Source organism: Gopherus evgoodei, chromosome 3 (genome assembly GCF_007399415.2).
Source record: "Gopherus evgoodei ecotype Sinaloan lineage chromosome 3, rGopEvg1_v1.p, whole genome shotgun sequence".
Lineage (NCBI taxonomy): Eukaryota > Metazoa > Chordata > Testudines > Testudinidae > Gopherus > Gopherus evgoodei.
The window spans coordinates 86,301,410-86,317,094 of record NC_044324.1 but is presented as its reverse complement, the minus strand read 5'-3'; positions in this window follow the sequence as shown (position 1 = coordinate 86,317,094).

Below are 15,685 nucleotides of genomic sequence, written 5' to 3'. Positions count from 1 at the left end.
TGCTAACAAAACTCCAATAGCAAGTTTTATTAATAATAAATGTTAAAGTAATGTTAAATATTAATAAATGTTAAAGATGGCACAAACTTTAATGCCATCACATCCCTATTCTCAATAAATTTCATAATAAAAATGTAATAATCATCTTCACAGTAATTATGAAAGTGTGAGTTGAAGTACATGACCAGTATTTACAAAATTCATAATACATAGCACCAACATATTTTAAAAAATCCCACAGCCACCTCACACCCATAAACAGCACAACTGCAAATATAATTTCATTCCCCCTCATGCACAGGACCATGCAAACCCATTATGTGGGTGCACAAAGCATCTCTGATTTCCATTGTGTGTGTGCGTCCGGCATCAGTCATGTCAGGCACACTGTTTGGTTGCACTGTCAAGTATGGTCCCATTAGACCTGGCTACAGGGGGTAAGTGGGTCCCTTAGAATAACAATGGGGAAAGTGACTCTATTTATAACAGTCATTTGCTGGTAATGTTCCAGCTACTCCATGAAGGTGAAGTCCCAATCTCCAGAACCCCCTGGCATCATGCACCCTGCTAGTGCATCTGGTGTCCATGAATTTGCCCCTGTGGATGACCAGGGCCTGTATGATGATGGAGTAGTACCCTTTGAGGTATATGTACTCGTGCTCCTGGTGATGGGCAAAAAATAGGCACATGAATCCCATCTATGTCCCCAGCACAGTTTGGAAAGCCCATTTTCTCAAAACCAGCAAATTCTTTCAGGAACATTTAACAGCTGCTAAAAGTCTGGTTGGCAGTGCGGAAGGGGCCCAGGGCTAAGGCAGGCTCCCTACCTGCCTTGGCTCCCTGCTGCCCCCGGAAGTGGCTGACAGGTTCCTGTGGCGCCTAGGCCCTGGGGCAGCCAGGGACTGGGAGGTTCCATATGCTGTCCCCACCCGGGAACCATGACCAATGGGAGCTCTGTGTGTGGGGGCGGTGTGAGGGGGGGGCAGCACCTGGAGGCATGAAGACAGCACACACTGTGCAGAGCTGCCTGGCTTCCCATGTGCCTAAAGGCTACAGGGACCTGGTGGCCACTTCCTCAGAGCCGAAGAAAGCACCGCTGGGACCCTACACCCCCTCCTGCACCCCAGCCCAAAGTCCCATCCCAAACCCCTCATCCCACACCCCACCCTAGAGTCCACAGCCCCAGCCGGAGCCCTCACTGCAACCTCCTGCCCCAGCCCAGAGCCCCCTCCTGTGCCCCAAACCCCTCATCCCCTTCATCATCGCAACTTCCTGCCCCAGGCCAGAGTTCCCTCCTGTACCCCAAAGCCCTCATCCCCCACCTGACCCCAGAGCCCTTATCCCCTTCTGCACTCCAAACCCCTAGGCCCCAGCCTGGAGCCTCCTTCTGCTCCCCAAACCCCTCATCCACAGCCCCACCTCCTGCCCTAGCCTGGTGAAAGTGAGTGAGGGTGGGGAACAGTGAGCAACAGGGGGGGATGGCATGAGTGGGAGGTGGGGCCTCAGTGAAGGGGCAGGGTATGAGTGGGGCCTGATGAAGGGGTGGGGCAGAGGGCAGGGCAAGCGTGTTTGGTTTTTGTAATTACAAAGTTGGCAACCCTGTCTGAGTACATCACAGTCCTGATTGCCTCATAGACTTCTGTATAACAACCCCCACAGTTGATTTGCCAACTCCAAACTGGTTAGTTGCAGATCTGTAGCAGCTTAAGGTAGCCAGTTGCCAGATAGCTATATTGACTTGCTTCTGGCCAAGCATGGCCTCCCTCATGTGGATTTCATGGCATTAGAGTCATGTGGGTTAGGATAAGTTGATCACAAAACTCTAGGAACATCTGCTTCTTTATGTGAAAGTTCTGGACCTACTGCTGGTCAATACAGATCTGCATGATGACATGATCCCACTAGTCCGTGTTTGTGGCCCTGCTCCAGAAGCACAGATCTAGTAGGGAGGACATGCAGCTAAGATAACAAGCATGAGCTGCTGGATCGCAGCTGGCATGGCAGCATCCCACTCTGAAAGTTTCCTGTGGTAGGGCAAAAACAGCCACTGTCCACAGTGTCTTGCAGATGGTCTGACAGATTCCAGAACTAGGCCTGACAGCATGAGATGGAGAAGTTCTTCCACCAGGTAGGGATTCTTGTTGATGGCTCTAGCTGCTGGGAGTGTGTGGACACAAAATGGCTTGGCTGGGTCTGTTGGTGAGCTAAAAACCACTCAAAACCCTTCTGGTTGACTCCTGAGGGATAGACAGACAAGTTCTCACAAATCCACCATAAGCCAAGCCCTAAAGCAGGTACAGTTGGCAAGGGCTCTAGGAACTCTGAGGTATAATGGTATATGCCTACAGAAGCTGAAGTTCTGACTTGGGGCTTCGTAGTATAGTACGGACACACCCACATGTTTGTTAAACCTTGGTTTCCAGTGCAGCTGAAGCCTGGACTTGGAAACACAGATTCTGCAGGGGTGGGAGGTCACACAGATTCGGGCTTACTATGCTGTATAGACAAAACCCAGTGGCTTCAATGAGAGCAGAGTTAGGTGAACATTGAGTGCGTCTGAAAAGAAATCCCACTATAAATATTTTAGAAGTATTACAACACTCAGGTCAACTCTGCAGCATCCTGCCTGCTTGTTGGTGCATCTGGTGGTACAAGCCACCTTTTACTTTCTTAAACATTTTTAGATGGTCTAAAAGGTAGCATAGAATTTCTGCAAGTTACACGGCAGCCGCCATTAGATAATGTTGCAATGCTGTGGTGCCCAGGGCTTGTACTTCAGGAAATGAGTATATCATAGCACTATTATCCAATGTTTTCATGTAGTTCCCAGAAACATCATGTCACCAGTTTCTAGGAATGTGGCAGAAATAAAAGGTGGCTATTAGCAGATATATCTGATGATTGGTTGGATCCCAAATGAGGGAATGCTATAGTCAGCTGAGTGCTTGAAGGATGTCAACAGTTGCTGCTCACTATTTCTAGGGCCTTATTTTTTAGAAGAGTCTTCCCATTTTGTACTCACCATTTTGCTGATGCAAATAATAAAAAGGAAGTGAAAAAAATTTGGATGCAACAGGAACAATTTTCAGATCCAATCAGGTAGATATCACACATGCATCCACATTTATTTGTGACCATAGTGAAATTGTAGGAGCAAAAGGGAAGGCTAGGTTAAGGCTCCTTTTAAAATCAGGTACATAAGTTCAAATGTCCCCTCAAAATTTAGGGCTAAATGCTCAGGTCCCTGGAAGCACTTGCAAGTAGGGGAGACATAAGTGGCCTTCTGCCAAGTTTCCCTCTCAGTGTTCCTGGCTGCAGCAAAGGACCAGTTTGGCCCTGGCACAAATTAGAACAGCCTTGAGGCCCCTTAGGGGTCCTTCAACTGGTTCTGGATCAGTGAAATGCAATGTGTTCCAGATATGCCTTTTCTTGCCCTAGTATGTCTGCTCTGACGGCAGAGAGTCCAAGAATGGGTGTCTTAAAGTAGTGCAAAGGGGATGAAATGAGGGTCAGGATCCAGCTCTTATTTTTTTAAAATAAAAATGTGACTTTTTAGTTTAAATATTGTCTGTTTGTAACAACAGAACAATTTACATTGCATTCATGCATCTGTCTTCATACCTATTAGCCTCACTACCCAAAAAACGGTAGGCAGGAGCAGGGAGAATATGAGTCCATGTTCCCTTCACCTCCAACATTGGCTAGCAGAACAGACTGACTGAAGCAGGGACTGCACACTGCACATTCTTGATGGATGTAGCAAAGGGTGCACGCTCCTTGTGGGGCAATGCTTTGAAGCCACAATCAATCCCTAACTTGATTTAATTAATTAATATAAAGATAACAAGCACTGCACCCATCCCAAAGGAAAAAAAAATCCTAATCCCATTTCCAGATACCAGATATGTTGTCAATTATTTTACAAAAATAACCTAGCACCTTGACACTATGGTGATGATTCTAGCTGCGATAGTTGTGCAATATTTTTAGTAGCAGATGTTTAGCACAATTTTTAAAGGGTTCTCCATAGAACTTTTACTTTCAATGTCATCAGATGTGCGTGAAAAAGAGAGTTAAGGGCATAATCATGTATTTAGCTGTCTGATTTCTGTCATTTTTACCAACAAAATCAGAGGGTTTTTTTGTGTATCCCTTTCTGTCTAATCTGCCAATACAATTGAAAAGTATTAGAGTGATTACTGTATCCTTCCCAGTATGAAAATGTCCTTAGCTCAAGAGAAAATTCCAGCAGTTTCATCAGGTTGGTTATAATCAGACAGACTGCTTATAGAAAACAGCTGATTCTTATTTTTCTAGCTGAACTGAAGCTTTGGCTTCCTGTGATCAATCTTTCTGGTCACAGCAGTAAATATACTAAACTGCAGGTGCTAGCAAGTTTTGAGACGGCCTGAGCGTGAATATGGTACTACGGTTCTGCTTTGTTTTGTGTGTCATCAAAATAGCCAACCTTGTGTACAACTCTTTGGCCTTTTTATAACTATGCTTTAGAACTTAGTATCTGTGGTATTTACTGATGGAATTAGATCTCATGTGGGAGAGATGCAAAACAGTCAATGGTTTAGGAGTATAGTAAATAATCTGAGCTTTGTTCAGCTTTTGCTGTAGGTCAGACTCTCTACATGGAGTAATTCCTTATGGCAACCTGATTTGAGCTTACAGAAAGGAAACCTTAAAATGGTTCTTGGCAAAATCCATCCAGGCATCAGGAAACCATTCTGTTTCTGGTGAGGATTTCCTAGTAACTTTCTTTAATTTAGTTATTAAACCAACAAACAAACAAAACACCACTTAAAACTTTTTTATAGGTTCACTTAGAAATGTAAAAAGAAAGCTTTAACTCATGTCAAGGACTGTAGACCCCAAGAAGTGTGCAGGTGATTTAAGCTACCTTTGCCTTGCAGCTCAGATGCACTTTCTGTGCTGTAGTTTCTGAAGGTTGTAGCAGAAAGTCTAGTCCAGTGTGTCTCATGAATGTGTTTGGTGGGTGTGGCTTCTTATTCCCACTCTTTCCCTTCTCTTGAGCACCCACACAGAGCTGGGCACAGTATGGCCCCTAATGAGCTCAATAAGGGAATGCTGCCAAAGGAGTGATATACCTTCACTAATGTTTAGTTAATTGGACCAGAGGTTTTTTTTAAAGACTTTTACACAATTTTGCATGGTTTGAGAGTCTTCTTTAGTGTACCCCTCTGCATTTAAAGGTCGAGGTGAAATCTTGGCCTTATTGAAGTCAATGGCAAAACTCACCTTGACTTCAGTGGAGCCAAGCTTTCACCCACGATGAGTAAAGTTTTGGAAAGTAGGCCCCTGAGACAGTGTAATATGCCTCTCCAAAACAGAACAGACAAACCAAAGTCTGAATAAATGGAGAGAGATCTACTCATACTCAAAACAAACAGAATTAAAAAAAAGTGTGTGGAGGAAGAAATAAACACATATCCAACCCTACTTCCCTCTCCATGTCGTTTAGCTGAATAGTTTCAAATACGAATAAAAAGCCTGTGATAAAACTTTGGATAGACATTCTGACAGGGCTATTTTTGAAATGAGGCTCTGAGGAAAAAGCGTCTGATTAAAATCAATACATCAAGACTTGGAATTTGAAAAGACCATTTCTAAGACCTGAGAGGGTCACTGAACAGAAGTGTCAGTTGATGGTATTCAGACCATGCAATTGCCTTCACCAAGGAGCTTCACTGTTTGCTTAAGTGACTTGCATTTGGTGGCTGAGCATACATTTAACAATTCTACCTGAGATTATACAGCAGGGGATGGTAGGTTTTAAAAGCCTTCCGTAGTTTAAGGGTATATAATGCTGTGAGCTGTGGAGCCCCTCAGCACCTCACAGGCTCTAGCCCTTAATGAATAAAGTTTAATTAATATACCACACAAAATGAACTGGAGAGATTATTTTTCTGGAGAACACTGTAAAGGGCTTGGATCCTGTTACATATTTCAGCTGCTTTTCTTAAAACATATTCCTTCACTTGGGAATGTCTGTTTTAAGAAGTTGTAATTTATCACAAGAAACTCTTTTGGACAGACCTCAGTTAATGTTTCCAAGGCACAAGGAATCTTTTCTTTTTGTATAATGTAGCATTGCGTTTGGGGAGTGGTGAAATACAGTTGCTCTCACATAATTTGAAAATTCTTTAAATAGCAGTTGATGGTTAATTTAATTATCCTGATTAAGACTGAGCAGCGTATAGAAAAAAATAAATAACATGCGTTTTCATTTTTAAAGAATGCCATCAGTGTTTCTGTACTGAGATCCAACAACTGGATGTTTTAAAACCACTTCAAAGGTCAAGGGCGGGCAGGTGGGAAGGAGATAATTAGTTTCCTGTTTCGTCCAAAATGAATGCATGGCACTTTGAGACCCTTAACACCAACTATTTTCATAGTGATTACATTTTTGGCACTATTCATGATATTCATTTTAAGTTTATCTACTTTATGAAGGTATCAGGAACTCATTCAAATTCAGTGCTAGTTTATTAGTCTGACAAGGAAGTGCAAAAGAGAAAGAACCCTTGGTACAATTTGACAAGTCTAGGGCTTCACAGTGTGTTGTGTGGTTTCCTGCATCCATTTTTAATTATTGTTGGGTTGCCATAACTCCATTGATATAAATGAAGCTATGCCAGTTGACACCATTGGAAGATCTGGCCCTAAATATCTGAAGCTATCTTGGTGATACCTGTTTTATAAAAGCCTAAAGCAGGATGGCAGATTATTTTATGTGGCTGAGCCTTGCTGAGGCTGTTAGCCTTCCATGCGAATCTCCTAGGGGGGATTCTCAGCTAATTGGCCAAACTGACATCATGAACCATTTGAGGTGTTGGAATTTGCAAAATAGCAGGAGCAAGGCTGAGAATCTGACACAATGTACATTTTACATCACTATTGAATGTGAAACTGATTTCAGAGGAGTTACGCTGGATGTATGCCAGTGAAATCAGAATCTAGACCAATTCTATTGGGTCTCAGACTGCTAAATATGGGTAGCCACTGATCCCAAGCTTCCGTTTATTGGATTTGTGATTTTGTTTGAGACTAGGTTTAAGACACATTAGTTTGTGGATTATTGCATTTCAGTTCAATTGATTTTTAAAAAAATATTGTTACATGACTTAGGATGTGTTGCTTGATAGGAGCTAAATAGGAGAAGATTTTATGTGTGTTTTGTTGCAATGGCCTTATTTTACTGTAATCCTTTAGTTGATTTGTATGGAAGCTGTATATTTAAGGATTTTATTTCTGCTAATCAAGAATGCCATAATACTGTCTCCAGAAACAAGACCAATTTGAAATCCAATTGTAATTAGCAAGAAGATATTCATTGTGTAAACTAGACATTATTACAATGGCAATATAAATTCCATGAGGTGAAACAGAACCAGGAAAAGAGGCTTCAGATTCATCATGGTATAATGCATTTGCAATATGGATTGCACTTATCTTTTTATTTGCTACAGACAATGTAAATTATGTGCAACAGAATGGAGATTCAAAAAATTTAGCATCTGCATGACACTATAAATTATGGTGTATTGCATACACTAGAGGAAACAGGAATTTACTGATATCTGACTCAAGTGAAATGATATAAAAGGCAGTCTCCAAAACTGGTGATGAACTGACCCCAACAGATTCAGTTTGGGGGTGGGATTTTCAAAAATGTTCAGTGTTGGCCTACTTCTGCTCCCACTGAAGTTAATGGGAGTTTTATTGTTAAATTCAATGGGAGCAGAATTAGACTAATGTTGAGCATGTCTGAAAATCTCACCCTCCATTTTGGTGGAGATTGCATGAATATATCTGAGTTGTTTAAGATCTTCAACTTTCTGAATCCTTTGCTGTCTCTCATCTTTTCCCTATGCTTCTTCTCTGCTCCCAACATTATCCCCATCTGTCCTTCCACCCCAGCTCAAGTCTTCTCTTTTTCTTTCTTCCCCAACCTAATTCCAAACACTTTCTCACATTCAGCTCTTTCTCATAGCACAACATCCTTGACTGTATCTGATGACTTTTGTAATTCTTTCCTAACATGTGGGTTTTCTTCTGCTTGCCTAGTCCCTAGATCCTGGTTGTTTCTTCTCAGTTCCCAAGAGGTTCACTTTCCTTGCTGATATTCCTGCCATGGATTATCAGGTTCTCAGCAGATCTGGCATTTTTTTGCTAATCTGAGTTTGCTCTTGTATTCTAACCTTGCAATCTTTAGGGCTTCCTCAAATAAAGAGAACCCTAGGATGAATTGCTCGGCTCTGACATGAAGAAGCCACCAACTGCACAAATTTGAATACAAGCTGGCTTTGGTCCAGTAGATACTTCTAGAACATAGAGTGCATAATAGGGAGAGAAAAGTATATTGACTAAGGTAGGAGTCGTTTGGATGTTGGGAAGGAATGTAAAGAGGTAAGGGGAAGCAGAGAATAATTGTACTTATAGGTCAGGCTGGAGACTGATACTACTTTGAGACAAGTGGAGGGAGGGACAAAAAAGGAAGCTGGGAAGGAAGTTAGGCATTTAAACTTTTTCAGATTTTAAAAAGAAATATTCAAGGGCAGGACCAAGACAGGATTTTTTTGTTTGTTTGTTTAATTTTGGTTGAAATATTGTACTCCAAGCTACAGATTCATTTACGATATTATAATAAACCTGCACAGTTCCACAATCCTTACTCATAAAACCTCCATTAACTTCAGCAGCGGTTTTGCCTGAGTAAGGAGTACTGGCTCAAGCCCTTAATGAAGAGAAAAGAAAATGTGCAGCACTGAACTAAATGGCCTTTGTCTCAACATGAAGATACTATACAACCAAGTCTGACTGTCTAGGAAAACATTAAATAATTTCTGTTTTGGTCGTAATGCATATCACAGGTTCTGTCAGAGGTGATAAAGCATTTCATTTAGGTTTCAGTAAGACAGGGTTACTCACAAATGTTCTAGGAAGAAGGATGCCCTTTGAATTCTTTATATTTTTGTAACCTTTCTCATGTGATAGGTGATGACATTATTGTCAAATATTTTTTAAATGATGGCCTTATGGTTGCCAGAGAGCAAAGTGAGCAACCAAGGTAGAAATGGAAAATGCTGCTAAACTTGTCTGCATGCTCAGTGCATGGTTAAAGCCCAGTTTCGCTGTCTTTGGTGCTCAGTTCATCATCATCATCATCATCAAGGCAAAGGGACATAGCCAGCTTGTAAATTGAGAGCCATCTGGATCAATCTCTAGGTAGGTTCTTAAGAAGGTCTGGCTGGGTAGTCAGTCTATGTCCATCATTGGTGAGCATCTCACATGACTGAAGCTTTTGGTGACCATAGGATCACTGCCTATGTAGCAGAATCCCTTGGTAAACAAGCTTTGTCATTCACTGGTCTTCCACTAGTCGGCATCAAGAAAGCTGCCAAAAGTGAGCCAGTGCTGATGGAGGTAGTTGCTGAGTTTGATCCTGAACATCTTCATTGCTGATCTTGTCCTGCCACTTAGCAGGACAAATTGATGAGCAGCTGATGATAACAAGAATCACAGTTGATATAACTGTGGTTCTATAGCACTATATCTATTCAGAAAGCTTGATGTCCCTGCATCTCCACAGAAGCCACTGAAGGCCCCAGAACATGGAGCAACTGCTGCTCTGTGAAAATCACATCTTTAGAACATCCACTAGTGATGTCTGTGACACTTCCCAAGTCTTTGACAGTTGTCACCTTTTCAAAATCCCATGTAGACAGGTTATTTCTGAGCTATTTGTTATCTAGAGTTGGAGGCTGCTTGATGGTAATAGCCAGGAACTTAGTTTTAACTGGATTGATAACTAAACCAATGTGCGCTCCTTCTTGCCCAACCAGATCAACCAGCCCTTCTTGCCCAACCAGCAGCTGGAGTGATTCACTAAACTGAGCCAACAAAGCAGTGTCATTGACATATTTGAGATCTCAGAGCAAAACGGTGTTCAGCTAAATGCCATCAATGGGAAACTAAGAATCTGTTAATAATCTTTTTTGAACAGTCGCTGGGGAGGGTATTAGTGTACCAGATGGTCTGGCTGAACCTATGAAGGCATAATACAAAAATACTCTGACCTGTCTTCAGCAACTCAGGGAGGATGTTATATATCCCACGTGCTGTCAAAGACTTCAGTTTATGTACTGCAATCTGGATCGCTTCGTGGGTGAGGGAAGGGGGCCCTACTGGAACTTCCTACCCGACTTCAAGCAGAAGAAGGGACCATCAATACAGCTGATCTTGCAGATTCTGTCTAATACCGCCACTCCAATTCTAAACTGGACAAACTGGTGCTACATGCTACTACAGACACCACAAAGTTGAACAAAGGCTGTAGAAATAGTGCCTGGCTACAATATGTTCTGAGTCAACAACCGCCTTATTTTTCTTACACAATAACTTGATGACATTTCCAAGTCGAACCAATTGTGCCTTTGCTTTTGCTCTCCACAAATGTGTCTTTGAAGATTCAAATTATAGCCTCGCTTTTTTTCTTAGCTTCAGCTGCTGTTAGCATCTCCTCACTGATCCATGGTTAATATTTGGAGGGCTAAGGGACACAGCAATCAGCAGAGATCATTTAAGATAATGCCATTCTTTATCAGATGACAGAGGAAATTAGACTTGTTTGATCTCAGTTACACTAATGTAAACCTGGACTAGCGCCACTGATTTCAGAATCCATCCTCCTAGGTACACTTATGAACTGATTCATCTCTGAAACTGGTTTTATTCCAATCTAACTCCATTGACTTTAATTGAATTACTCCTGATTTAAGCTTGTAAGAAAAAAGTAACTCAGATCCAATGTGTGTATGCTTGCACAAGGACTGTAAAACCAGCCTTTGACAACAACACCCACTGTGCACACTAATTTTGAGATGTTGTGTAGTCATTGTAAATCAAACCGCAGCTGGTTTTAGTTGATCAGATTATCCTTACTAATTTTTAAGCTGTCACGGGTAGATCTGAGGCAAGTATTGTGGCCAAGTTAAACTGATGGCTTTTCTTAAAAATGTACAAAGCATTCTGTCTTCAGTTCTGAAAATGGAAACATGACTTCTTCCTGCCTTGCCTGGCTATGCAGAGCTTTCTGGCTCAAAGGTGAAACAGTCTCTGCTTTGAAAAAAAATTCCAAAAAGATCAGTTCACATATTTCCTATAAGATGTGTAGTGCTCTTTATAATAATAGAAAGGAATAATTTTCTCAGTTCTTATACCAATCTCTAAAAGGCAAACACAGATGAATATTAATAATATCTTCCAAACGTTTTCTCTTACAATTGGTGACTTAATTACTTGTATTCCACGAGAGAGAGAGAGAGAACCAGGGATTGCATTAATAATGCAGCAGACAGAGAATCTATAAATAAGATTGTCATGAGGTAGGAGGAGAGGGAGCTGGCCCTTTAAAGGGGGTTGGGGCTCAGTTGCACCTGTGTCAGGCTTAGCCTAGGTGAAAGCAGTAAGTCCACATGATGGGAGCATGTGATTCAGAACCAGGTCTCCTGGGAGATATAAAGGGCAGCTTCAGAGCTATGAGAGAGAGTTCAGGTAGAGACTTGAGAAAGGTCTATGTGAGTTGTTTTATACAAAGGGATGTGCCTGCTGGAGGAAAGCTTGAGTAGGACTAAGGCTAGGGGTTGTGAGCCTGCTCGGAAGGCTGGGTTGAAGTTTTTGGTGGTGTTTTGAACTTGATATGAATGAACCAGATTTCAGAAAAGGGGAGAGTTATTGAGAAAATGACTGGAATATGAAGTTCCTTTCCTTGAGGAAGAACAGCAAGAGGATCTGAAGCCAGACTGGATATGACCTGCTACAAAGCTATTATAAGAAAGTGGAGGGGGGAGTTTTTAACTTATGGACCAGACTCTGATCCTTTTTCTCATTTTGGGTAGTACTTTACTCTATAAGTAATCCCACTGAAATCAGTAGGACTACTCTTACAGTAAGGTACTATTCAGTAAAAACAGAGGTTTTAGAAATAGGCCGTGTGTGTTAAATTCTTAGTGAGCATCGATATCCTTGTCTAAATCAAAATAAACTATTTCCTGGGTCAGTCTTTTTGGCCAGTTTGTTGAGGGCCTTGGTCAATGAAAGTTACCTACTACAGGCATTTAAACACATAAGTGTGACTGTACCTTTAAGTATAGACTTAAACCCCAATGAAGTCAATGTTAAGCACATGTCTAAGCACTATGTGGACTCAGAGCCTTAATTAAAGCAGATACATTTGAACTAGGACTAGGAAAATCCATTTGGGTAAAATAAGAACAAAACCTAACTTTTTCCAAAACTTGAAGTGAGTCTTTTTTGAAGTTCAAAACAGTTATTTCTTTTTCTCTTTGTTTGTATGGGTGCCTTTCTTCTACCTGGTGAAAGGTTTCAGAGTGGTAGCCGTGTTAGTCTGTATCAGCAGAAAGAACGAGGAGTACTTGTGGCACCTTAGAGACGAACACATTTATTTGGTCATAAGCTTTCATGGTCTAAAAGCCACTTCATTGGATGCATGCAGTGGAAAATACAGTAGGAAGATATATATACACAAAGAACATGAAAAAAATGGGTGTTGTCATACTAACTATAACAAGACTAATCAATTAAGGTGGGCTATTATCAGCAGTAGAAAAAAATCCTTTTGTAGTGATACTCAGACTGGCCTATTTCAAACAGTTGACAAGAAGGTGTGAGTAACAGTAGGGGGAAGATTAGCATGGGAAAATAGTTTTTACTCTGTGTAATTACCCATTCACTCCCAGTCTCTATTCAAACCTAATTTAATGGTGTTCAGTTTGCAAATGAATTCCAGTTCTGCAGTTTCTCATTGGAATCTGTTTTTGAAGTTGTTTTGTTGGAGAATTGCTACCTTTAGGTCTGTAATTGAGTGACCGGGGAGGTTGAAGTGTTCTCTGACTGATTTTTGAATGTTATAATTATTGACGTCTGATTTATGTCCATTCATTCTTTTGCACAGAGACTGTCTGGTTTAGTCTCTAAGTGGCTTTTCTGTATGTTATCCACAGTTCAGTGGAGCTTTGTAGGACAGCAACCCACTAGTGGACCACAACTAATTTTGGCAAGCCATTTTGTGTGCATTATTGACCTTTTCTTACTGTCCATAAATCCCTTGACAATGCTGACTCAAATATGCACCAAATGACCTTTCAAAAATGTTGGAAATAATCTGTTCCAGCTGAAGATGGAAGACAATGACCATCTGTACCAGAGAGTGCTAGCAACAACAGCATTCATATGCCCCACTCTGATTCTCCCCACCCACAGGTCCAATGTCACTAAAAAGTAGGGATTTCATTGGCTGTCAACAGAAAAAGAATCAAAAGCTGATTAGCTATTTTCCTGTCACCCAACAAGGTTCCAGTAACCACCACAGAGAGTATTGTGTCTTCTGATTGTTGCCTGAGAGAGAAAAGAGACCCATTGGCACAAAAGCATTGTTTCCAAGTAGAGGAATCTGAGGCCTAGCCTACAATTAATACTTAGACTGACCTAAGTCACATCCCTGAAAGACATAGTTAAGCTGACCTAAGCTCCAGTGCAGACAGTGCTAGGTTGACGGACAGATGTTTCTGTCATCCTAGCTATTGCATCTTGGAGAGGTGGATTTACTACAGTGGGGGAAGAGCCCCTTCTGTCACTGTAGTAAGTGTCTGTGCTAGAGCAGTGCAGCTGCAATGTTGCATCTGTTCTGTTGTAGTGTTTCTAGTGTAAACATGTCCTGAGACACACATGCTTTGGTATCAGGGGGGTAGCCGTGTTAGTTCAGATCTGTAAAAAGTGACAAAGAGTCCTGTGGCATCTTATAGACTGATAGGCGTATTGGAGCATAAGCTGACGAAGTGAGTATTCACTCACAAAAGCTCATGCTCCATTATGTCTGTTAAGGGGGCCACAGGACTCTTTGTTGTTCTTTGTTTGGGGACTCTCCAGGGCAATATGGGACTGACAAGAGGATACTAACCAGGTTGGTCTGTCACAGTAACTAGTTGGGAGACCAGGTAAGGTCATAAGGGTTGTTATCTATTCTGGGGAAGCACATCTAGATTAGGGAAAGCAGAGTGCTTGATCAAAGAACAGATATTAAGAAGTGGAAGATGGTGGTAAACTGTAAACATAGGAAGCAGCATAAATCCAAAAGGCATCTAGATTAAAAACAATATCCAAGTAAAACAAAAGGACTTGTGTAGCTCCGGCTTGCCGTGCTCCAGGATGTTTTTTGCACAGATCATTGGGACTCAAAATGGTGGGAACTCAGTCCCTTTATTAGAAGCTACTTTGTCTCTAAATACTTGGCCAACACTGGACTTACGAGTTCAGTCTCTAATAGGAACCTTTCCCATCATATTTTCTGTTGACAAGCAGTAGCAGTATATTTTACATTTGAGTGTTGTAGGGTACATCTCTTTCTCTTCCAGCTAGTTAGAATTTTTCTCTTACTCCTGAAGCGATGGTATATTTTCACATGCATCGTGGGTATGAAAAGCAGAGCATGGGTGAGTTTTGGAAGCAAGCATTAAACATTGCCATGTGTGAATGGGACTAGTGAGACAGCAAGATAGAAAATAAAAGAAGTCAGTTTGGATAAAGATCTAAATGTTTTCCATAGATTTTTAAGGTCAGAAGGGATTATTATAATAATCTAACTTGATCGCCTCCATAAATAGGCCATAGAAGTTCATTTACTAATTTCTCCACTGGGCTCAATCACTTGTGGTTGAAGTAAAGCATATTTTCAGAAAAATATCCAGTCTTGATTTAAAGACTCCAAGGGATAGTGAATCTACCACATTCCTTGGGTAAGAAGTTCCAATAGCTAATCACCCTAACTGTATTTGTGGGTTTAGTCAAACTTTTCTAAATCCTAGATGCTTTTCAGGTTCACCTAGCCCTAGTTACAGATCTAGTCTCACTGCCCTTACACTAAATCCAAGCAAATGGACAAAATTTTTCTGTTGTCCAGAAGGACACACATAACTTTAGGTCTGCTTCAAAGACTTCATCTGAAGACATCAGATAGCTTCTGCGCAGGTCTGAGAAACAAATGCAAAGGTAACTATAAAGAAACATTTTTCCTCTTTGTAGATCCACTAATGAAAATTACTAGTTCCCTTCCTGCAGCAAAGTGGGCTAGTTAGTAAAAAAGGAATAGCTCTTTCTTTAATATATAACTTTTCACCGTGTATATACTGGTCAACCTTACATAAACAATGCAAGCAATCTAATACAAGCTGGCTGCTATTTAAAGTGGGGTTTCATGTTTATCGTGCCTCAGTGATTCTATCTCAAACTCACTATATTTAAAACTCACTCAAGATCTGAAAACCAAGTTGTGTTATTTCTGTATCTCACATCATCACCAGTAATAAAGATTCTACAAATGGAACTTACTTAACAATTCTTTTGAAGACATTAAAACAAGAATAAAAATCCAGCTTCCATTCTTTTGGCTTTATTGGCATTGCAGAGATAACTTAAGTGTTTTATCAAAAAGTAAGCAAATTGGTTTCTGAACAGGGGATTTATCTATTAAGTATAGAGATATTTTTGCATAGTCACTTTTCTGGCTGTATAAGCAATTTTAAATGGAAAAATCTAGAAATCAATAACAGACAAGTTTATTAAAGTATGGTTCCCT